The 24999-nt window shown below is 40.9% G+C and overlaps 2 protein-coding genes across 3 annotated transcripts in view; one reads left to right on the plus strand and one right to left on the minus strand.

The window, feature by feature from the left end:
- The window catches only part of tusc3 (tumor suppressor candidate 3), a 318808-nt gene extending 301834 nt beyond the window's left edge, over positions 1-16974 (minus strand). Inside the window, exons 1-2 of the mRNA XM_078398086.1 lie at positions 16904-16974; positions 13948-14063 (exon numbers count right to left, since the gene is read on the minus strand). The gene's annotated coding sequence lies outside the window, so the exon portion shown is untranslated. The remainder of the gene's footprint in view (positions 1-13947; positions 14064-16903) is intronic.
- sgcz (sarcoglycan zeta) overlaps positions 15749-24999 on the plus strand; it is a 728908-nt gene continuing 719657 nt past the window's right edge. Inside the window, exon 1 of one of the 2 annotated variants that reach the window (XM_078398116.1) lies at positions 15749-16466. The gene's annotated coding sequence lies outside the window, so the exon portion shown is untranslated. The remainder of the gene's footprint in view (positions 16467-24999) is intronic. The other variant, XM_078398107.1, reaches the window with a different exon arrangement.

The following is a 24999-nucleotide window of genomic DNA, read 5'->3' on the forward strand; positions in this document are numbered from 1 at the left end:
ACAGACGTTTCTTCACCACTTCCCGCCGAGTTCCTTCACCATTTTGTTTTTTGCTCATGCTTCCAGCACCTACAGTTTCTTGTGCCTTGATTAATCAATGGGATCACCTGCTTGAAATTGTCCCTGTATTGTGGGGAAGAAGAGTTTTAATAAGTTTAGATTTATTATTGTTCCATGTACCGAGATACAGTAAAAAACCTTCTTTTGCATGTTATCCAATCTGACCAGATAATGCAATACATAAATAGAATCGCCAAACTTTAGTACAATAGGTAGAGCAAAGGGGAAGGTACAGAGTGCAGAATATATTTTTAACATTGTGGTGCACAAAGTCCAATGTTTGCATTGGGCTGCAAGTGAATCAGATAGTACCTTAGCTTATGACAGGACCGTTCAGAAGCCCGATAACGGAGGGGAAGATGCTGTTGCTGAGTCTGGTGGTGCACACTTTTAAGCTTCTGTATCTTTGGCCCAATGAGAGTGGGGAGAAGAAGGTCTGACTGGAGTGGGGCAACCCTATGATTATGTACTCCACCATGCTTCCTGAAGTTAATAACGAGCTCAATATATTACTGACATTGAGGGAGAGGTTATTGTCCTGACACCATGTTACTAATAATTATCACACAAGCCAATTATTATTAGTTACTACTCCATTTTATTTAATACAATGCTATGACATGACATTTGAGCTTCATCAAATTAATTACTTTGAATGTGTCTTTGGTTATTCAGATTAAGCTCACCTCGAGTTTGTTCTCCACTCTCTCCTACTTTAAGCATTTCTCAGAGCCCATTTGTTTAACAAGGCCATTGGTCATCTGTTCTAATATGTTTCTCTGTGTTAAGCATCTCAAATCACGTGTCTCAAGATTAAAATCTGCCCAATACTTCTGGCAGGTACTTTGGAACATTTTACCACATTAATGACACCATGTGAGTGCAAATAGTTGTTGTTGAAATTCAGAGAACCATGCTTATAAGCCACCAATTTTGTCATTCTTTCCCTTTTCGCCCACAGCGTATTTGAAAGGAGGTGTATAGAAATCTTAGTATTACTTACAACCAGGTTAAAAGAGTTTGAGGGCATCTGATTGATTGTTAACAGAATGTTGTGTATTTTTTATGAAAGGTTATACACTATAGTATCATACATTTGTACCCATGAAAATCACTTGATTGATATGTAAAATCAGAAGGTAAATTAAACTGTGCAAATTGATATCGCATCTGAATGTTTTGTTAATCAAGCTGATGTGAAGCTTACAGGAACCCTATATATTTTTCAGCAAGCTATTTATTCAAAAGTTATCAGTGACGGCTGGGCTGTGCTACCTCAGAAAGGCTGAAGATAACCGATCCAATGTCAGTTTGAAAATAATATTCTTTTCATAAATATTTGCCAAGTTACATATCAAAAATAAAGTGTTAATAAAAACTGAACAGGAGGTGACATTTACGTCATCTCACAAATCTAGTCATGTAAGGGTGTATGTAGCCTATTAATTTTGCTATCTAATGCTGGCTGCATTACACTCAATTTTGCAGTTGACTGAGCCACAAGTAAATGATGTGACCAAAAATAAACTTAGTTACTATAATAACAGTCAAACTTGAATGATCTGCCACTTGATTATCGAAAGGTTACATTTTATTTTGCTACGTTGCCATCCAATTTTCATGATTCCGGTTCCATTAATTATGCTGGATCACTGAGTGTAGAAAATTGGACAAGTGCCTTTCTTAGAAACAGAATGCAGAAGACCAGATTATTTACTCGGTGGTGAATGAGTGGAGCTAAATATTCATTACACAGCCTTCACACAAGAAACTAGTATGGTTTTGAGCATTTATAATTTTATTTCAAACATCCAGTTTTCATGCTATTTTGCTTTGTGATGACAACTTTCACCTTTTCACCAAATACAAATTTCACTTTATTACTGACCATTATTACTCTATTATTTCTGCTTCAAAGTGTACCCCATACTAGAGAGTAAGAAATATCATTAATTTTATCATGGGGAATGAGACGGTTATGTTCAAGTTCAAGTTCAAAAATACTTTATTTGTCCCCGTGGGGCAGTTTAAGTAACTTTTGATACATCTCTATTATTAATATGCACTGAAGGTGAACCTGATACTGGGTTTGTCAATAAGTCGTCAAACCCAGTAAAAAAAAGACCAAAAAATATCAAATGCTCTAAAAATATCAGTTCTGCAGGAGCTGTAGTAAAGCATTTACTGACTGCAAGTGTTATTTAAGAAGTTTTTTTGGGGGGACAATAACATTGCAAGTAATAATATTGCTCACATTGAATTCATGTTCCCCTCCTGTGTGCAGGCTTCATACTGGAGTGAGAGCAAGGGCAGGGCAGATAACTCGCATACCAAATAGCTCCACTTGATTTGATGAAGTGATTGCAGGGCAGTGAACTGCCACATTATGAAGCTGTCCTGACTGGTCCAAGCTTTTAGGGTTAATCATTATTATTTTCTTGTCATGACCTTGGGTGAGCTGCAAACCGAGGAGGAGATATCCTTTGAGTTCTGAAGCATATCTGACTGGAAAATCATAGCCATAATTTACCTCACACGGCAGTATGTTGCAAATTGAGAATTTTAATTTGTGTTTCCAGCAATACCCTGGAAAATATAGGTGTGGAAAATCAACACAAACCGTCTTGCTGAACTCTTGGTCCCCCAGGGCCTGCTGGATCTCCCAGTTGTTGACCATTTTAACTTCCCTTCCCATTCCCATATTTGCCATTCTGCCCTGAGCCTTCTCCATTGCCAGAGTGAGGCCAAATGCAAACTGGAGGGACAACACCTCATATTCCGCTTGGGTAGCTAATAGCATGAACCATGTACGCTCCAACTTTAGGTAAACTATAACATCCCCCTTTCTCCCTTACTCCCACGCACCCACTGTGCCTCACACATACTTTACCCTTCCCCCACCACCTACATTCCTTCCTCCGGGTTCACAATTTACAACTCTTTTGCCTCGCATCTTCTGTTTTAATCTCTGGCCTTTGTCCGACCGTCTGCCTATCAACTGCCCCCCAACCCTCGGCTGTGTTTACCTATTACCTACCAAGATTTATACTGCCCCTCCTCTCTCTTCAACCAACACACACACACAATCAATCTGAAGAAGGGTCTCAACCCAAAATGTCACCTATCCATGTTCTCCATAGGTGCTGCGTGACCCAGTGTGTTACTCCAGCACTTTGTCCTTTTTTGGAAACCAGCATCTGCAGTTCTTTGTTTCTACAACATATTTGTGACTTTGACAGTGGGTGTAGGTATAATCTCAATGTGACAAAGCACTGTGAGCACTTTCTTGGAGCAGAGAAATTCTCTGAGAGAATCAACTTAAGCATTATTCCTTGGTTGGATTTATGTTGATGAAATGCTCACTGAATACTCGTTGGATGGGTTTTCTTGGAATAAGCACTGATAGTTCTCCACCTCCTTCCCTTGATGGGTATGTCACCTCACAGTAAATGCTTTATCCTCCTCCCCTCTATTATCACTGAATGTCCAGAGATATGGGCACTAAAGATCCACATCTCAATGAAACTCATGTTGGCTGAAATAATACACAGCCTCAAACTGCAGCACTTGCTTGTGACTTCTGAAACATCCCTGGTCTCCAAGAGAAAAACCAAGCAAATGTACACAACAAACTGTTCTTCAGCTGAATTAGGAAACCAGTGAAGCTCACTTTAACATATACCAATGTTGTCAGCCAGATCAATAACAATGAAGAGATGGAATACAGGAAACGGGATGCTGCTGCATGCAAGATTTTTATTGCACCTGTACCTCACCGAAATTGTGCAGAGGGTAATAAAGTTGACTTGAAATTGGAAACCCTGTGTCATGGCCTCAGAATAACAATCTAACCCTGAGGACAGCCGATGAAAGCCTTGGTTGTTAACCTAAAGATACCTTAAGTGAAAACAACCTTATCCTCATTAATGGAGTGCAGTGGAAATGCTGGACACCTTCATGTTTCTTGGCATCCATATCACCAACAACCTAACTGGTTTCTTCATACTGATTCAACAAAGTGCTTTGACAAATTTACTTTCTTAGGCATCTGAGAAGATTCGGCATGTCGAATTCCACAAATACGCAGTAGTCTTAAGAACAGTTTCTACCATCAGGCCATCATGCTTCTGAACTCATAAACACATTTCAAATCATATATGTTGATTATTGTTTAATATTGTCTTTTTAACTATTTTTAATATTGTTTTTTTACCTTACTAATGTCATTTTTTAATCTTATTTATCCTTGGAATATTACTGCTGAGGTGATCCGTTGTCTTGTCAAATACATTTCATTGTACAATTGACCCTGTGCCAACCTACATATGACAAATAAAATGTATTATTATTATTATTATTGTTATTATTATTATTATTATTATTATAGTAAGTATTTGATAGGATGCAACTGCTTTGCTCTTGAACACCTGAGCCCACAAAGATTCGTGAGCTCCGCCAAGTCCTTCGCAGGCTAATCACTTTCTTCCATGCAGTCCATCTTCATGTTATATTGCATCAATAAGGCTGGAAGTATTGTCATGGCTACCACGCCTCCCATTCTGGCCATTCCTTTTTCTCTCTTTTACCTCCTGGGAGAAGATACATAATCTTGAAGCCGAGACACCCAGACTTGAGAACAACTTTTCCCCCGCTGCTATAAGACTCCTGAACTAATCAGTAGGAAGGAACTGCAGATGGTGGTTTAAACCGAAGATAGACACAAAATGCTGGAGTAACACAGAGGGACAGGCAGCATCTTTGGAGAGATACTGAAGGGTCTCGACCCGAAAAGTCACCCATTCCTTCTCTCCAGAGATGCTGCCTCTCCCGCTTTGTTACTCCAGCATTTTGTGTCTATCTCCTGAACTATTCGCCTCTTTTACACCCATTTCCTGGAGTTGCTGCCATGTACCTCATTTGGTTAGTTTGTGATTGTACTTTAACGTTTTCTTGCACTGCTTCAGATTGCATTACAGTCTTTGTACCATTCTGTTGTTTTACATTTATTGTTGCATTTATTGTATCTTTCACTAAACTGTATAATGTGCACTCCGAATTCCATGCAAACGGGGACTTTTGTTGGACCTAGTGTATTTGGTTTAGCTGCACATTATCCTGATTAGGAAATTTATTGCTATTCCCTGATAGTCAATGGATTTATATTCTGGAACTGTCGACCCACCAGTACTGTGGGTGCACCCTTACTGGAGGGTTGGAGGGTTTAAGAAGATAGCTTGCCATCATCTGCTGAAGGGTAATTAGAAGTGAGCATTATGTGTAACCTTGCCTGCAATGCAAGATATTGGGCGAAAACATTGAAGTAATTAAAGCATGATACACAGCTACGAAAGTAGAGAAATTAAACATTTTTTAAACATCTTGAGAAAGACAGTAATGGAGTTCACAATTAAAAGTGCAGAAAAGCAGCAGTTGTTGGATATCCGGAATACAAATGGAGAATGATAGAAACATTCAGCAGGTCAGGCGACATCTAAGACAATTGATCTCAAAGATTTTATCTGCTTTTCCTGCCATGATTCCCGTTTGGCAAATGAATATTGTAGAATTTTCTGACCTTATTTTAATTTTGCATCATCTTGCAAACCAAGCTAACTCTTTGTTTTTGTGGAAATATGAGGCAAAGATACTCTAAACTTTAGTAATTGCATTATCGTAGCAGCAGAAAACTGTGCATCTTTTATGCTATAAATTGTTTTATACTGACAACATGAAGGCACGGAGCTGTATGGAACAGCATGCATTTTTCCACTTCTCATTACTGGAGAAGTTTTCCACTTCTCATTACTGGTTCAATGGTTTTGCTAACATTATTTCTGCAGTATCCATCTGGAGTCATAGTCATACATTGTGGAAACGGGTCCTACGGCCCAACCTGCCCACGATGGCCAACATGTCCCAGCTATACTAGTCCCACCTGCCAGCATTTGGTTCATATCTTGCCAAATCTATCCTATCCATACACCTGTCTAACTGCTTCTTAAATGTTAGGATAGACCCTGTATCAATTACCTCCTTTGGCAGCTTGTTCCATACACCCACAACCCTTGGTCATGTAGCTATTTTTTTAAATTGCCGTGGTTCAGTGTTAATGAGAGGTAAGATCTTCACTGTGGTTGTTCCAAATCAGCTCATAATTCACTATTTGCTGAATGATGTTTGGAAAGTATTCATAGCAACAAAAGGAACCAGGGAAGAGCGATCACAAAGGAAATTTCAGATATAATGCATGTTGTTTCTATAGTAATGGTGCTTAGTAGCCCATATTTTTGTTCTAATGGTCTAGAGAAATAGACTGCATGGTGGCACAGTGGTAGTGGCTGTCTTACAGTGCCAGAGACCTGTTCAATCCTGACAATGGGTGGTGTCTATATGGAGTTTGTACGTTCTCCCCATGACTAGCATAGGTTTTTCCCGGGTGCTCCGGTTTCCTCCCACACTCCAAAGATGCACAGGTTTGTAGGTTAACTGCCTTGGTATAATTATAAATTGTCCCTAGTGTGTAGAATACTGTTTGTGTACAGAAATCGCTGGTCAGTGTGGACTTGGAAGGCCAAAGGGCCTGTTTCCATGCTGTATCCTTAAGCTAAACTAAAAAAGAATCCAGTTCAAAAACATGGCAGCCTGCAATTAAGTTGTTATTAAACTGCACCTCAATCATAAAGCCATCATAAAGCCACCATTAAAACTCATCCAGGGAAGAATTCTGCTGTCCTAATTGAATGCGTCTCCACATGGGTTCAGACATGCAACAATATAATCAACTTCTCAATTGTCCAACAGTTATTCATTTACATCAAATATCTGAACAACATTGGAGTAAAACTAAATAATGGGTCATCTGGTATTGGGCAAAGCACCAAATGCAGACAAGATAAAGCTATTCTCAGCCCATCTATATACTAAAACTCTTGTTTGTTTGTTTGTTTGTTCCTAAACTACAGCCAAAGTGGTACACGATAGCGCGACAATTTTAAGCCCACCTTACTCGTCGTCGTCCCCTTGGTGCTAATGGAAGAAGTTTCATTGAAATCGATGTAATATTTTTTAAATTATTCACATTTTTGTCTTAATTGTAAGTGTTGGATGTGATGCAGTCTTTTTTGTGGTTGTGTACTATGTGTGGGGGGGGGGGAACTATTAAAATTGTCTCTTCCGAACGAAGACGCGACCATTTTTCTGGGTCATGTCTCTGTTCACGCTGCGGCCTACCATCGGCCAAACACCTGGAGCTGGCGGCCTCCAGCTGGGACCACCTGGGGCACTGCTTCGCTGAGCCCGCAGACTGTACTCTCCACCTGCAGAACTGGCTGTCTTCGGAGGCTGTGGTAGCGCTACGAGTGCAGCTGCGACTCGCCTGCGGAGGCTTCGGCCGCAGGCCGCGGGCCCTGTGGACGTCTGAAGCTCGCAGGTCCCTGGGTGGGGGCCGACTTCGGGAGCTCCAGCAGCGGCAGCATCTTTGTCCACCCCGAATCGCGAGGCTTGGGTTGGCCTGCTGCGGACCTTTCACCGTCCGTCGTGGCCAGGAATAGGCCGCGGGATTTTCCACCGCCCGGCGGGGGCTTCAATGTCGGGAGCCCCGAACGCTCCGACGTGGCAATTTCGACTGCCTGACTGCGGGAGAGGACAGCAGGGAAGAGAGAAGACATTCTCTCCTCCATCACAGTGAGGAGGTGACTGGAGGAGACTCACTGTGAGGGATGTTTTTTGTTTTATGTTGGTTTTTGTGATTGTGTGTTTTATTGCTTTCTTTTTTATTGCCTCTCATTGTTGACTGTGGGTAACGTAATTTCGTCCAAAAACATGTACTTTATTATTTTACTTTATTTTTAAGTTTAAATCTATCTCCTAGGGAGGGAGGGAGGGGGCAGGGAGAGAGGGAGGATGGAGGAAGGAGGGAGGAAGGAGGGAGGATAAGGGGGGTTGAGGGGGGCGGAGGGGGGGGGAAGGGGAGGGGTGAGGGCAGAGGGGGGGAGAGGGGAGGGGGAGGAGAGGGTGCTGCACCTATGCAGGTTTGGGCCCAATGGGTCCACTTGGTCTAGTTTAAATTTAAATGTCCATATTTCCTTATAATATACAGTTTTCAATTTATGCCATCTCAGAGAGTAATCTCAAATCTCCCACTAATATTACCTTTAAACCACATCCATCTAGATCCCCACCAATCTCCCAAACCCTCTTTTTCAACCTCCCTTCCCAACCCAAAGCCACCAACATACTACAAGCAATTTGCTGTGATCAATAAACCTACCAATCCGCATGCCTTTGGAATATTGGAGAAACCGGAAACACTGGGCGACATTTTCAACCAGTCCCTGCAAACCTGCACTGTTCCTGCCTGCTTCAAGGTCTCCACTATTGTCCCTGTATCCAAACAGACAAGGGTCACTGGTCTTAATGACTACAGGCCTGTCGCCCTGACCTCTGTAGTCATGAAGACCTTTGAAAGACATGCTGGCCCAGCTGAAAAACATCACAAACCCCCTGCTGGACTCTCTGCAGTTTGCATACAGAGCCAATAGATCGGTGGATGACAGTCAACCGAGGCCTGCACTTCATCCTCCAGCACCTAGACCGCAAGGGGACCTATGCCAGGATTCTGTTTGTGGACTTTAACACCATTATGCCAGAGCTACTATACTCCAAACTCTCCCAGTTGACTGTGCCTGAACCCCTCTGTCAGTGGATCAACTTCCTGACAGACAGGAAGCAGCATGTGAGGCTGGAAAAGCACATCTCGGACCCGCAGACCCTCAGCATAGGCTGCGTACTCTCCCCTCTCCTTTACTCTCTCTACAACAACGACTGCACCTCCACAGACTCAAGTTTGCGGATGACATAACCCTGATTGGACTGATCCAGGATGGGGAGGAAGTGATACAGCTGGCGTCCTGGTGCCATCGTAACAACCTGGAGCTCAATGCTCTTAAGACAGTGGAACTAATTGTAGACTTTCGAAGAGCTCCCCCTTCCCCTCCCCAATCCCCCTCCGCACTCCCCCTCCCCACTCACCATCAACAACACCATAGTCACATCTGTGGCGTTATTTAAGTTCCTTGGAACCATCATCTCCAGGGACCTTAAATGGGGGGCTACCATCGACTCCACAGTCAAAAAGGCCCAACAGAGGATGTACTTCCTGCGGCTGCTGAAGAAACACAATCTGCCACAGGCAATGTTGGCCCAATTCTATACTGCTATCATTGAGTCCATCCTCACCTTCTCCATCATGGTCTGGTTTGGCTCAGCCACCAAGCATGACATCCGGAGGCTGCAATGGATCGTTTGCACAGCTGAGAAGGTTGTTGGCTGCAACCTTCTGCCCATTGACGAACTGTACACTGCAAGGGCCAGGAAGCGAGTGGGCAAGATCATCTCTGACCCCTCTCACCTTGGCCACAAACGCGTTGAAGCACTTCCCTCTGGAAGGCGACTCTGGACTGTCAAAGCAGCCACAGCCAGACATAAAAACAGCTTTTTTCCACGAGTGGTTGTTCTACTCAATAACCAAAGTCTGTAGTTTCTTTTTTGCTCTGGTTTATTTTCACCCACATGTTTAGACTGTAATGCTGTATCCTTATTGTTTTGATGTGTTTATGCTTTATTCTTAATTGTTAACTGTATGTTTGTGTTGTCATTTGTGAGCGGAGCACCAAGGCACATTCCTTGTATATGCACATACTTGGCCAATAAACTTATTCATTCATTCATTATAATCCTGTTTATGTCTGCCCCATCAGAATGGGACAGTGATGTGTAGGAGTAGTTCTAGGTATCATCAGAATTGGTTTCATGTCACTGAAGCAAGAAAATCTCCTCCAAATTATCCATTGATGCTGTCCCTCAATTGCTGAATCAGTGCTCCTCCATGTTGAACAAAACTTGAAAGAAGTGCTGAAAGTAGCAAAGGCATGCAATGAAATATGGTGGAAGGTGTTTGATGTCTGGTCTCAAGATGTGATTAGTAGAACTACAGCTGGCAGAATCGTAAGCGACGTATCTGCCATTTCGCATTATGTAGTGAGTGAACCAACGTCATGGATATTTGACTTCACCCTCATCACCTGTCAGCCTGCAACATACACAACTGGCAAGAACAGCATTGATAAGAGTGGCTATTATACAGATCTCATGGAAACAAACACCGATGTTTCCACAATAGCTGCAATCCAGTTCCGCCCCCCCCCCCCCCCCCCCCCATTGTGTTGTGCGCCATTTTATCACACTAATTGATAGCTCAAAACTACATATCCTTGAAGTACTGTGGATTGTCAGCAGCAGCGTAAATATACCACACCAAATCTGTAACTCTGTGGCCTGGTACATTTTACAGTTTACCATTACAACCAAGCCAAAAGATCAGGCTTAATTTAATGAATATGCAGGAGATATATAAACATAGAAAATAGGTGCAGAGGTAGGCCATTCTTCCCTTCGAGCCAGCACCGCCATTCAATATAATCATGGCTGACTATCCAGAATTAGTACCCCGTTCCTGCTTTCTCCCCATATCCCCTGATTCCATTATCCCGAAGAGCTATATCTAACTCTCTCTTGAATACATCAGAGAGCCAGGCATATTTAAAATCAGGTGCCTACCTGACAGAGCTGCAATTGTGGAATACATATGTATTAACAGGTAAAGAACAGGTAATGAACCCAAACCACAGGACAAAGTGAAAGTTCTTGCAGTGCCCTCCATAATGTTTGGGACATTGTTTGGGACAATGTTTGGGACAATTTATTTATTTGCCTCTGTACTCCACAATTTGAGATTTGTAATAGAAAATGTCACATGTGGTTAAAGTGCATATTGTCAGATTTTAGTAAAGGCCATTTTTATACATTTTGGTTTCATCATGTAGAAATTACAGCAATGTTTATACATAGTCCCCCCATTTCAGGGCACTATAATATTTGGGACACAGCAATGTCATGTAAATGAAAGTAGTCATGTTTAGTATTTTGTTGCATATCCTTTGCATGCAATGACTGCTTGAAGTCTGTGATTCATAGACATCACCAGATGCTGGGTATCTTCTCTGGTGATGCTCTGCCAGGCCTGTATTGCAGCCATCTTTAGCTTATTCTTGTTTTAGGGGCTAGTCCCCTTCAGTTTTCTCTTCGGCATATAAAAGGCATGATCAATTTGGTTTAGATCGGGTGATTGACTTGGCCACTCAAGAATTGACCATTTTTTAGCTTTGAAAAACTCCTTTGTTGCTTTAGCAGTATGTTTAGGATCATTGTCTTGCTGTAGAATGAACCACCGGCCAATGAGTTTTGAGGCATTTGTTTAAAATTGAGCAGATGGAATGTGTCTATACACTTCAGAATTCATCATGCTACTACCATCAGCAGTTGTATCATCAATGAAGATAAGTGAGCCAGTACCTTCAGCAGCCATACATGCCCAGGCCGTAACACCTCCACCACCGTGTTTCACAGATGAGGTGGTATGCTTTGGATCTTGGGCAGTTCCTTCTCTCCTCCATACTTTGCTCTTGCCATCACTCTGATATGTTAATCTTCATCTCATCTGTCCACAAGGCCTTTTTCCAGAACTGTGGTTGCTCTTTTAAGTACTTCTTGGCAAACTGTAACCTGGCCGTCCTATTTTTGCGGCTAACCAGCAGTTTGCATCTTGCAGTGTAGCCTCTGTATTTCAGTTCATGAAGTCTTCTGCGAATAGTGGTCATTGGCAAATCCACACCTGACTCCTGAAGAGTGTTTCCGATCTGTCGGAGAGGTGTTTGGGGATTTTTCTTTATTATAGAGAGAATTCTTCTGCCATCAGCTGTGGAAGTCTTCCTTGGCCTGCCAGTCCCTTTGCAATTAGTAAGCTCACCAGTGCTCTCTTTCTTCTTAATGATGTTTCAAACAGTTGATTTTGGTAAGCCTAAGGTTTGGCTGATGTCTAACAGTTTTATTCTTGTTTCTCTGTCGCATAATGGCTTCTCGGACTTTCATTGGCACAACTTTGGTCCTCATGATGATAAACAGCAATAAATGTTCCCAAAGGTGATGGAAAGACTGGAGGACAGACTAGATGTTGAGAGCTCTCTTAAACCTGCATTAAGGAGGCATTTAAACACACCTGAGCAATTACAAACACCTGTGAAGCCATGTGTCCCAAACATTATGGTGCCCTGAAATGGGGGGACTATATATAAACACAACTGTAATTTCTACATGATGAAACCAAAATGTGTAAAAATGGCCTTTAATGATATCTGACAATGTGCACTTTAACCACATGTGATTTTTTCAATTACAAATCTCAAATTGTGGAGTACAGAGGCAAATAAATAAATGATGGGTCTTTGGCCCAAACATTATGGAGGGACTGTAATTCTGGCCACGTCCAGTCATGAATCGTGATGGACAAATAAACAACCACATTATCACCCTCAGCATCGGTACAGCCCATTATCCAAGTACTGGAGACATTTGCAACCATGTTCAGGCAGAAATGCCAAATTAATGCTCCACCTCAACTTGCTTCTGAGATTTCCACTATCACAGAAATTAGTTTAAGCCAATTCAATAATGTCACATATTATGAAGAAATAACTGAAAGTACTGGATATTTAAATCATATTGGGACCTGGCAACATTCTGGCTGTAGTCCTGAAGATTAGTGTTCTAGAACTGTCCAAGCTCTTCCAATAGAGTTACAACACTGTCCTCTATGGACAATGCAGAAAATTGCCTGGGTATGTTTATTTCCACAAAAGTACGACAAATCCAGCCCAGATAATTATTACCCATATTAAACTATTCTCAATCATCAACAAAACGATGGGATACATTAATGACCACTATCAAGCAGTAATTTCTCTCCAGCAACTTATTTGTGAATGTGCAGTTTGGGTTTCACAGGGGGCACTACAATCACGACTACATAACATCCTTTATCCTTTTATGAATTAATAAACTAAATCACTGAGGTTGTTAGAATGAGTGCCATTGATATTGTGGCAACATTTAACCAAGTGTGTCATCAAGACAGCTTGGACATCAAGGAAAAGCTCTCCAATGAACAGAATAATACCGTGCACAAAGTAAAATGGTTGTGGTTATTAGAGGTGTCAATGATCCCAGCACCAGGATACCACTGCAGATATCTCCCAGAGAAGCAAGCAACCATCTTCCTCTATCATAAAGTCTGAAGTGACAGTACTTTTTAATAATTGCTTAGTGTTCAATTACATAGACAGCTCCTCAGCAAATGAAGCAGCCTACGAGTTATGCATGAGCTGATAAATTACAAGTAATATTCACGCCCATCAGACAAAAGGTATAGAAGTGTGACAACGCACACCTCCAGATTCAGGGACAGTTTCTTCCCAACTGAATCGTCCTACCACAACTAGAGAGCGGTCCTGAACTTTCTACCTCATTGGTGACACTCGGACTATCCTTGATCGGACTTTGCTGGCTTCACCTTGCACAAAACGTTATTCCCTAATCATGTATCTATACACTGCGAATGGCCTGATTGGGATCATGTAATGTCTTTCCGCTGACTGTTTAGCATGCAACAAAAGCTTTTCACTGTACCTCACTTTCACTGTAACTAACCAAGAAGAATCTAGACATCAATGCTTGATATCAGTGCAATTACAGTTATTAGATTCCCTATGAACAACATCCTGAGGATTTGGCATTGAACAGAAATGTGTGGACCAGCCAAATGAGTACTGTGGCTCAAGAACATGTCAGAGATTCAGCCCTCTGTGGTTTGGGTTTAGATTTATTATTGTCACATGTACAGAGATACAGTGAAAAACTTTGTTTTGCATGCTATCCAATCAGATCAGATGATACGATATATAAATACAATTTTTGAAATAGCGCTATACTTACAGGTAGAAAATAGCGATTGTATCAGATGATTGTGGATCCTTCTATGGAAAAAGTATGCAAAGAGTCGCCACGTTCCACTGCCAGGGGGCGAGCAACTCCCAAAGCCTTTCCACCATCTACAAAGCACAAGTCAAGAACATGTTGTTCCCCCACTTACCAGAATGAAGGTGGCTCTAACTACACACAAGAAGTGCAACACTTCTTGTGCAAGAAATTGACAAAGTACCCCCTCCACTATACTAAACATTGATCCCCTTCAGCACCAGCACATTCCAGCTGCAGATATGATAACATGCATTGTACAACCCTCACAGATCCTTCAAACTCATGACCTCCATAATGGAGAAATACATTTTTAGAAGGTGATGTGCACACTGGTTTAGTTTAGTTTATTGTCACGTGCACCGAGGTACAGTGAAAAGCTTTTGTTGCATGTTAACCAGTTAGCAGAAAGACCATATATGATTACAATTGATCCATTTACATTGTATAGATGCATGACAAGGGAATAACGTTTAGTACAAGGCAAAGCCAGCACAGTCCGATCAAGGATAGTCCGGAGGGTCATCAAAGAGGTAGATATTAGTTCAGCACTGCTCTCTGGTTGTGATAGAATGGTTCAGTTGCCTGAAAAGAGCAACTACTAACACCTTGCCCAAAAGAATTATTGTAGAGATGCACAGCATGGAAATAGGGCCTTTGACCCATCAAGTCTGTATTGACTAGTTTCCATTAATCCTACATTAGTCCTGTTTTTCATGGGCGCACCTCTACTGGAAGGACGGCAGCTGTTCAAGAAGCTGGCTCACTACCACATTTTTGAGGATATTTAGTGATAGACAATAAACACTGGCGATATCAGCAAAGACCAGATTAGGGAACAATGTGTTTGAATATAGGAGGTGAAGACTAAATGTGTCATTTCTAATTATTGGCTATTTTGCTCAACTAAGATGCTGAAATTCTAAGTGGTAGTGTTGTCTTTAGTTATTTCTGATTTTTGTTGTAGTTTTTATGCACTGTAAATTTGGGTGATGTCTTGTCCCACCTTTTCCTAATTGGCGACTTATGGAATTCATTCCAATTTACTACGCACTCAGTGGTACTTCCATTCTCATTTCATTTATGATTTATTGCTGATTGGCTACATCTTATCAGGTGCAAGCGTGAAACAGCAATAAGAACATTTGACACTTCATCTGCAATGTTAGCTCGGAGATCTGTTTATTTTGGACATTTGATAGTTTTGGATGAATAGTTTTGGATAGTAAAGATGAACGAGTAAATGAACAAACTAAAGACATCCGATTAAAATTGCGAGGAAATGTCATCTTTGTAAAAGTCTCATTATTTTGAAAAACCTTGTAGCGAAGACTTGATTTAAAAACTTTCAACTTGCCGATCTTTGACGGGTGCATTTTTAAATTATTTGCATTATCTGCTAAAGAGTATTACAATGAAACCTCAGGCTGTGATCTGCTTTCGGACTTCTCATTGGTCGGCTTTAAATTGATTATGATCTTCCCAAATAGCACTGTGCATTTTTAAGTTGATTTGGGAAAAGCTCTGCTCTTCAGTGAATAACCGATTAAATTATTTTTGCATCATGAGCTACACGGTATTTACGCGATAATGTGAACTCGAGTGCTGTAGCCAAATGTTATTTAAGCGGTTAATTCCCAGTTGCCGGCTGTGAGAATCGACGGGCATTAAGACCAGTCGGAGTACTGGCTGCTGAAGGATATTAGCGCTGTCGACTTACAAGAAACCCCTCAGTGTCTTAAAAAGGCAGGAGTGTAGTCACCTGGTGGTCAAGGGCAGTAAAACACAAGTGAATCAGCCCTTGTCTGCTACAGATGCTTCTTTCTGCCTACGCTTCCTGCTCTATCCGTTTGCTGAGAATGTTAAAATGAGAGCATTTCCTCCGGATCCCTGGTATTATCTTGTGAATATTATCAGCTGTCAGCAGTTTCAGTCTGAAGTCAGCTCTGGGTACTGTTTTTAACCGCAGTCGGTGAAATTGATCATGCTAATGGCTTACAGCTGATCAGATATGAAATTAGATACTACATCAGCATAATGGAGAAAGGCTATCACCAACTACTGCACTCGCCAGTTTAAGTATTTGTGTTCCTGTAAATTGCCGCATGATGCCATACAAGGGAAATGGTTGTTAATGATGCAACGATTTTCTGGCATTTAGTTCTTCACTAAAGAAAAATATTTTCTTCCGGAAAGAAGGATTTTTCTTTTTTTTTTAAATCACAGAAGACGTGATCTGCTGGTTCGGGGCATAATTTGCGTTTGCAAAAGAAATCCCGAGGAAGAAAAGTGCTTGGAAAAAAATAATCACTGGAGGCGTGATCTATGGGAATAAGACTGAAACAGACCCGAACTCAGCGAAGGACGATGCTGAGTTTGAGCTGAGAATTGCAAGTCTAGATTTTACAACTTTCTACTTCTTCCTGCCGCCTCTCCTGCAATTTGTTACACCAGTCCTGGACCGTAAAGAGTTAAAGGTATGTGACATCAGTGACTAGAAAAGACTAGTTACTCTTCATCGTCGAGTTCTAGGTAGGTTGCGAAATTGTGTGGATCAACGAATTCATGTTTGAGAAGAACGTGTGAGAGAAGGGATCGAATGACTGCCGGGTATATTTGGCGATACTGAAACAAACCATGCCCCTCGCAACTAATTTCTTCCTCTTCCCTTCTCTTACTGTCCTACTCTCCGGTGAATGTTATTCTCTCCCTCTCTCTCTTTATTGCTCCTCCTCTCTACTCCGTTTCATTTGCAAAGCTGCGATTTCTCATTCATCCCTCGTCGTCCACATTTATGTGACCGCGGGTAGTTTTGATCGACCGCAGAAGAATTATTGTGATATTAATGTATAAATAAAAGTTATTTTCCCCATGTCTAATCCACCGTATCGATTTCTCCGCTAGATGTACTTACTGTGTTGTGGCATCTCGAGAAGCTTCTGTATGTGGCCGATGTGTGTCCTATGAGGTGTGCAGTAGTTGTGGGAAATACTGGTGGTTGCAAGATGGTGAAATGATGTTTATTTTGTTTTAAATTATCAATCACCGCTTAATTTGGGACGGTTCAACAACACTCTCTTCAAGGAATTCGGCGCATGCATTTATCATATTGCAGAATGCCACATTGAAAGAGTGCAGGCACAAGATGCTGTGGTAACTAGCTGATGTCAAGTGTTTTTGCACCGGTGGCTGGCGAGCGGTGCAGGAAACTGATAGTTCTTTTTGTTGTCAAGTTCTTCTTCATGTAATCTCAATGTTGTGGAAATGCAACGCGAACTTAAACCCGTACCTTGCCTGTTTTGATTCAGTGCACGGAAACACGATGGACCCGTTTGTGTTTTAGGAGTTTATCCGGGCTTTGACCGGATCTGCTTTCGTTTTGATGTATTCCTCACCTATCTCGGATTGCTTGCCTCCCAAGTTTTTTGTGTAAAAAAAAAAGCTGGCAACTCTTCCAGATTCTTCACTGTTCTTTATTATAGCCGGGTAACTGTCGATCCCAGTTTTAATCAAATTAGCCAAACAACGCCCGTGGCTTGCATGCACTCGCATTGAGATGTGTTGCGGCTCAGCAGCCAAACCACAACTTTTTACTTGGCGTTGCTGAGTATTATAAAATAGGCATTAGCCAAGAATGGTGGCGCGCAGATGAACAGGTTAGAACGTTTAACAAGTAGCACCAGTGAGTGGATTTAATCCGGATCTGTAGTGCTGCATTTATAACTCTGATACTCTTGAGATACCTGTTTTTCTGTTTTGCTGCCGCCACAACAATAATTTCAGGTTACATTGCATATTAATATTGATTTCATAACCGCAGAAAGCATCCTCAATTCCATTCTGTTTAATTTTCTGCTCTCAAAAGGTGTCAACCCAGTTTAAATTTGAATTAGTATTGTCAATTAATTATGTTATTCATTTTCTTTAACCCTTTGTCTGTTATATTGTTTGAGACTCTCAAAGTCATTCTGATTTCTGAAGTTTGGGTACATCAATGTAGATTTGGAAAGATTGGACTATCATAAGAGCATCAGTTTTTAGCTTATTTGGAATAAAAGGGTTTAGTTTGGTCTACATTGTTGGTCAAGCAATAGATGTGTTTATTTCCCACTCTTTCACAGCTTTTTATGTGCCAGGTAGTTTTGATTCTGAAGATTACATTGAATATATCAATTATAGTGGTAAACAGGGATTGGACTCATTCTGAATTCTATCCATTATTAGCCAGCTTAACACCTGAAGAACAAATGGCATAAACCAGACATGATTTCACCACACATCTCTTGACATCGTTGCTTCTGCCACATTCAGTATAAATTGAGTATGTGCTCCGAGTCTAAATCACGTTTCTCTTTCTATTATCTCTCTACATTGCTCTAGTTTTTAAAATCATTCTCTTACCTTTTTAAATCCTCTTCTTTCCTTTGGTACCAGTCACATTCTTCCCATTTAGTGATTTTTTTCTTCCATTATTGCTGAGATGAAAATTGTGATTAAAATTATACTCTTATGTATGTGTAAATATATTTTACAGGAACAATGTAGCTTTATGTATTAAAAACAAAGATATATAGTAGCCTTCTGCAATGAATCAATTGATGATTAGATTAGAATGTAACCATACTATTTAATGGGTTACTAAGTGGCATCGCTTGCCTTCCAGATACTCAATTGGTGTTGGAACACACTTTGAGAATGGCAGTGCCACAAAAATAGTGAAATGGTCAAATAAATATCCTTATTGACAAAAAGGACAACTTCTTGGTGCAGACATCAGAAACACTTTATTCTTAATGCTTTATGGTATAATATGTTGCATTGAAGATATCATCAGAGATTTATTAATCTTATGATTAAAATGTTCAATAATTAAATTCTCATTCATAATCAAGGTTATGGAAATTCCTAGCACACCATCCATTTAAAAAAAAGAATTGGACAGTAAATAAACCTGACCTAGCCATGCACGATACTTTGAATGGTTTGTGAACTCCTTCCCATACAGAACGTCTAAATCCTTCACAAACCACAAATGGCTGGAGGAATTCAACGGGCAGGCAGCATCAGTGGAGAGAATGGACAGATGACCTTTCGGTCGGGACCTTTTTTCAAATTGATGGGAGTTGGGGAGGAAGCAGGAAAAGAGACGTTGAGGTGAAACAAAGATGAACACTGTGTGTTTATTGGATGGGGGCAGGTGAAAGAGAGGGGGGTGGAGTATTACTTGAAATTAAACAATTCAGTGTTCAAAGTGGGGGTTGGCAAATGGGTGGAGTAAGTGACAAAGACTAGAGGTGAAAAGAAGATCTAAAGGGTGTCAGTAGAGGAGAGGAGAGGAGGAGTGAAATGTTGATGGGAGAAAATGGGTGGAAGGGAATGGAGAGATGGAGCAGAGGGGGAATTAAAGGGAAATGGGCAATTGGAATTGTCAGGGGAAAAGAAAAGGGCATGGTAACTAGCAAGAGTGAACTATGGTGAGATAATGTGTGTGCATTGGATAGGGGGGTAGGTGAAAGAGAGGGGGGGTGGAGTATTACTTGAAATTAAACAATTCAGTGTTCATACCATTAGGTTGTAAGCTACACGAGCAGAGGTGCTGTTCCTCAATTGTGTGTGTGGCATTACTCTGCAATGGAGGAGGCCAAGGACAGAAAGGTCAATATGGGAAGGGGAGTTAAAGTTGTTATTAATTTTGAGATCACGGAGACATGGGTAAACAGAGCACAAGTGTTCGACAGAATGGTTGCCTCATCTACGCTTGGTCACGCCAATGAAAATAAGGCCACGTCAGGAGCACTAAATGAGGTTTGAAGAGGTGCACATGAACCAGTGTCTCACCTGGATGGGCTGCTGGAATTCCTGGAAGGAAGTGAAAGTTGAGGTGTGGGGGAGGGTGTTATATCTCCTGAGCTTCTAGGGGAACTAGGATGGAAGGAGGCATGTTGTTTGGGAAGGGATAAGTGAACCAAGTTAAAGAGGGAATGGTCTCTACAGAAAGCGGAAAGGGGTGGGGATGGGAAAATGGGACTGGCAGTGGGATCACGTTGAAGGCGGCAGAAATGTCAGAGATTGATGTTTTGCATGAGGTGAAAGATGAGGACCAGGAGAATTCTTTCCTTGTTCCTTCTGAGGCTAGGGGGGAGTGAGAACAGAAATATGGGACATGGCTGAGAGCTCCATCTCAACAGGGAACAAACCACGTTTACTGAAGATCACAACCTGGATGAACAGCATCTCGTATTCCACTTGGGGAGCTTACAACAGTAAATTCACCCATTTCAAGTAATACCCCTTCGTCTCTCACACACTGGCGCACAACTATTCTTCCACCCCCACTACTCCTCCACTTCTCTCATCATCTCTTTGCCCGTTTTACTTCATTTTACCTCTGGCCCTTGTCACTTACTCCTCCCATCTGCCAACTCCCCCCCCCCCCCCCCCCCCCCAACACACACACACCTGTATCCACCTATCACTTGCAAGGTTTTGTCCTGACCTCACTCCCCTTTTCCAGCTTTCTCTCCCCCCCCCCCCCCCCACTACAGTCTGAAGAATGGGTCCCAACCCGAAACAATCTACCCATTCCCTTTACAGATGTTTACGGACCCACTGAGTTCCTCCAGCACTTTATATTGTGTGAAAGATTTCAGCATCAGCAGTTTCTTGTGTCTCCGTCTAAATCTTTCACCATGTTATTGCCAGAGTTTTATGCATTCTATAAAAGTCAAGTGGCTGCAGTTGCTGAAAATCTCAAGAAAAAGCAGATAATACTTGAAACACTTCGCTGGTTAGACAGCATCCGTGGAAAGAGAAACAGATTTAAAATTTCAGATCAAGGACCTTTCTATCTGAAACACTAAATACATTTCCTCTTCCATGGATGCTGCCTGACTTGCTGTGTTTTTCCAGCATTTTCTCTGTGTATGTTATGCTTTCCCACCTGTATCTCAAGTTTTGGATCATGTAGATCAGAATCAGTGCATCTGGTAAAAGAATGTTTATGGATGTACAGAGATGTGTCAGAGATATTTTGCTTTCTTGTGTGATACCCTTTGTGAAATCAATGGTAGCATTCAAGGTAATTTTCTTGATGGGGGAGAAACAAAGGCCCATTGGGTCTTTGATTCTCCCCCATCAAGGAATTTACCTTGAGCTTCATGAGTTTGCAAATTAGAATGGAAAACGAGAAGAAAAAAAAAAATCTGCCATAAACTTTATTATCAACTGTTAGGAAATTTGTCGTCTAATGTGTTTTAAGTATTTTGGGCAATTAGGCATCTATCTTTTCACAATAGATTGTTAGCTTTACAAGTTATCAATTTGGCCATGGCACTCAACATGGAAGAGAAAATAACAGATCAATTCCTTGCATTTCTTTTACGCTGAGGTCTAGAAATTCACTGGAATTTAGGATGAGAGGGGATCTTATAGAAACATATAAGATTTTTAAAGGATTGGACAGGCTAAATACAGGAAAAATGTTCGCGATGTTCGCGGGTCACAGTTTAAGAATAAAGGGTAGGCCATTTAGGACTGAGATGAGGAAAAAATTATTTACCTAGAGAGTTGTGAATCTGTGGAATTCCCTGCCACAGAAGACAGTGGAGGCCAATTCACTGAATGTTTTCAAGAGAGAGTTAGATTTAACTCTTAGGGCTAACGGAATCAAGGGATATTGAATCATATTGATCATATTGAATGGTGGTGCCGGCTTGAAGCGCCAAATGGCCTACTACTGCATCGATTTTTCTATGTTCCTGTTTTCTATGTTTCTGTTTCTAAACCAACTTGTTGGATTCCCTAGTTGGCTATGCAATACAATATAGCTTTGAATATTCCAAATATAATGGGACAGAAAAAAATGGGTAAACAAATGAAATGTTTCATGGATTATTAGGATGAGTAATTAACAATCCACGGGAAAGGCATAGGAATGTGACTGGAAGTTTGATTTTAGGATAGTACCTAATACAAAATACTGCAACTTTAAATGACTTTTGAAGCCACATATTGTCTGCAGTTTGGTCTCTGTAGGATAACATTATACTCTATCTTAAAAAAATTCATAATGTAAAGTGCAAGAGAAAATGAAGTATTGGTCAAAACGAAGGACACTGCACTGCTTTTAAAATGCCACCAATATTGAGTCAGCATGTATGTTTACAATTATAAAAATAAGTTCCATGAGCAATTGTGTACTGGACATTGTTGAATCATTGCAGATGATAGTTGTCAGCATTTTATATGTTCAAAACACTGTTCTCGCAATGAATCCTGGAAATGGATGCAAATTACATGTAATTTTAATCACTAATAGCCAGCAATCTCAGATAACGCTATAAAGAGAAATGTATGGCATATTGCCCCTGGTTTTCAATTATGTTAAAATCGCACATTATTAGCAAAATTGAAAACCAGGAGCAATGTTGCAAATTTGTCAGAAAATCCCCAATCATATTTTGCAGGCAAATGGGACTAGTTTAGTTATACTAGTTCAGTTATGCCATTGGCATGGGCAAAATGGGTGGTAGAGACTGTTTTTGTGCTTATGAGACTATTATTTTAAGCTTTTACAAATTATGGTTTGATGTCAGCTGGAGTATTGGGCCCAATTTTAGGTATTTTAGTTACTAATAGAAAATAGATCAGATGGCTGCAAATGTGGGTGTTTTCTGATGTAGTGGCAGTCTGTGGGGGGAAATTTAATACTTGTAGTGACAATTAAGAAAGTTTTGATGGAGAAAGACTGGAGCGACTAGGCTTGTATACACTGGAATTTAGAAGGATGAGAGGGGATCTTATTGAAACGTATAAGATTATTAAGGGGTTGGACACGTTAGAGGCAGGAAACATGTTCCCAATGTTGGGGGAGTCCAGAACAAGGGGCCACAGTTTAAGAATAAGGGGTAGGCCATTTAGAACTGAGATGAGGAAAAACTTTTTCAGTCAGAGAGTTGTGAATCTGTGGAATTCTCTGCCTCAGAAGGCAGTGGAGGCCAATTATCTGAATGCATTCAAGAGAGAGCTAGATAGAGCTCTTAAGGATAGCGGAGTCAGGGGGTATGGGGAGAAGGCAGGAACGAGGTACTGATTGAGAATGATCAGCCATGATCACATTGAATGGTGGTGCTGGCTCGAAGGGTCAAATGGCCTCCTCCTGCACCTATTGTCTATTGTTTATTGTCTATTGAAACTCATTCTACTGATAGGAGAATTAGTAACCAGATTTGAGGAACTTGGCTAAAAAAAACAAATGTTTTGATGTATTAAGTTACAAATGCCTGGAATGTACTATGCTTTCAAAGAACCTTCCAAGGTACATTTCATTAAACATACTCTTTTTATGCTATCTCACTCAATGATTAAAGGGAATAATGTAGTTTGAGGCAAGAAATTCAACAGTGCAGTCAGTTCCTGTTGTTTAGCAGCAACAAGTTCCTGATGTAGTGGTAAAATGTTTTGCACAATTTTGAACACATAGTTCTTCACTAAACTACTTTATGCATTTATTTTAGCTCTGAAATTGCATGATGTGCAGAACCAGTAGGTGACCCCAAAACTTAAAATTAGGCGTTGTGCATTGTTAATGTTCAATGTTCCCAGGCATGTGAGTGAGGTTAAAAAAAAAGAGGGAAAGAGCCGAGCGCTTGCGGTTCCAATAAAAAAATTGGAAAATGTTTGAAAATGTACAGACAAAATAACCAGTTTCAAGCCTCTTTTAGTGCATTTCAAAATAAAAATGGACATTACAAAATAATGTGAATATGTCACTGTATACTAATAACATTTTTATTATTTTAATTAGTTTAGTTATATAATCTTGCACTTAAATTTAATATTTACTCATTACAGTTCCACCACTGATTTTCTGGCACTCTTGGTTCCAGAGCTTTGCTGGTTTATGCAGCTGGCCAAGGAAGTTGGCTATGGGGATAGATGTGCTGGCTCCAGCTGGGCTGGAGTTCGAGTCCCGGCTGTAGGTTCCAAATTCAACCCACCGATCGGCTCTAGAAGTCCCAATGAGGTTGAGATTGGCTGCCTTGCCCAGCCTAGGTGCCACATTTACGGGGAGACTTCCAGGGCGGGCTCTCGTAATTTTGTCCGGATGTCAATGATTAGCGGCTATTTCTTGCGGAACCCTTAGTGGAACCCTAGTGTTCCAGGGAATCCCGGTTGAGAAACACTGCTATATATCGTTTATTTTCTTTTTTTTCTTTCTTTTTTTCGATCCGATTTCTCCGCTGGTAAACGTGATTTTGGCATAGTGAAAAACGCGGAAATCATGCAAAAAGCGCGGAAAAATTCACATGCTTGTGTTCCGTGTGTTTATTTTTAAGATTTTACATTCCCAGGTTTTTTTAAATTGTTTTTGCTTTTTGGATCCAATTCAGGGATGAATTTACTGCCTCCTGTTGGAGGTATGGTTTTATTGGCTGTCTGCTGTCTTTTGCTGCATCTGATACTGAAAAGACTGATTTTATGAGTGAGCTTGAGCAGTCTGTGCCAAGAAGCTGTTTCAGTATTGACGCTGGAACAGCGGGACAGAATTTTGTTCTTGTCTATTGCCTCTAAACAAACTATCTTCAGAAGGAATAATTTGTGACAGCCAGGATTATGCACTAGGGGTGAATCAGTCCTCTTTTTTTAGCCTAAAAAAACAATGAAATTATCTTGGTATCCCAACTGCTAACATGGCTAAAATCAAGAAATTCAGCCATGATTGACAAGAGAACCTGGGATCTGGTAGCCTGTACAGAATAACGTTAAACAGGCTCCTGTCTATGTGGATTCTGTTACTTTGTTCATTATTGTTCCAATGAAAACTGAAAATGCATTTTGTTAAATTAAACTATAAAAGTTCCTTTGAAATGTGCAAAGAAAGGCAATGTCAAATGCAGGTGCTGATTTTGATTCTGACCAATGTGCAAAGGTTGATTTTTAGTTAGTAGTCTGGACTTTGAATCTTTGCCACTATTTAATAATATAAACAAAATTGAGTGACTGTGATTG

This window comes from Rhinoraja longicauda, chromosome 1 (genome assembly GCF_053455715.1).
Source record: "Rhinoraja longicauda isolate Sanriku21f chromosome 1, sRhiLon1.1, whole genome shotgun sequence".
NCBI classification, from domain to species: domain Eukaryota; kingdom Metazoa; phylum Chordata; class Chondrichthyes; order Rajiformes; family Arhynchobatidae; genus Rhinoraja; species Rhinoraja longicauda.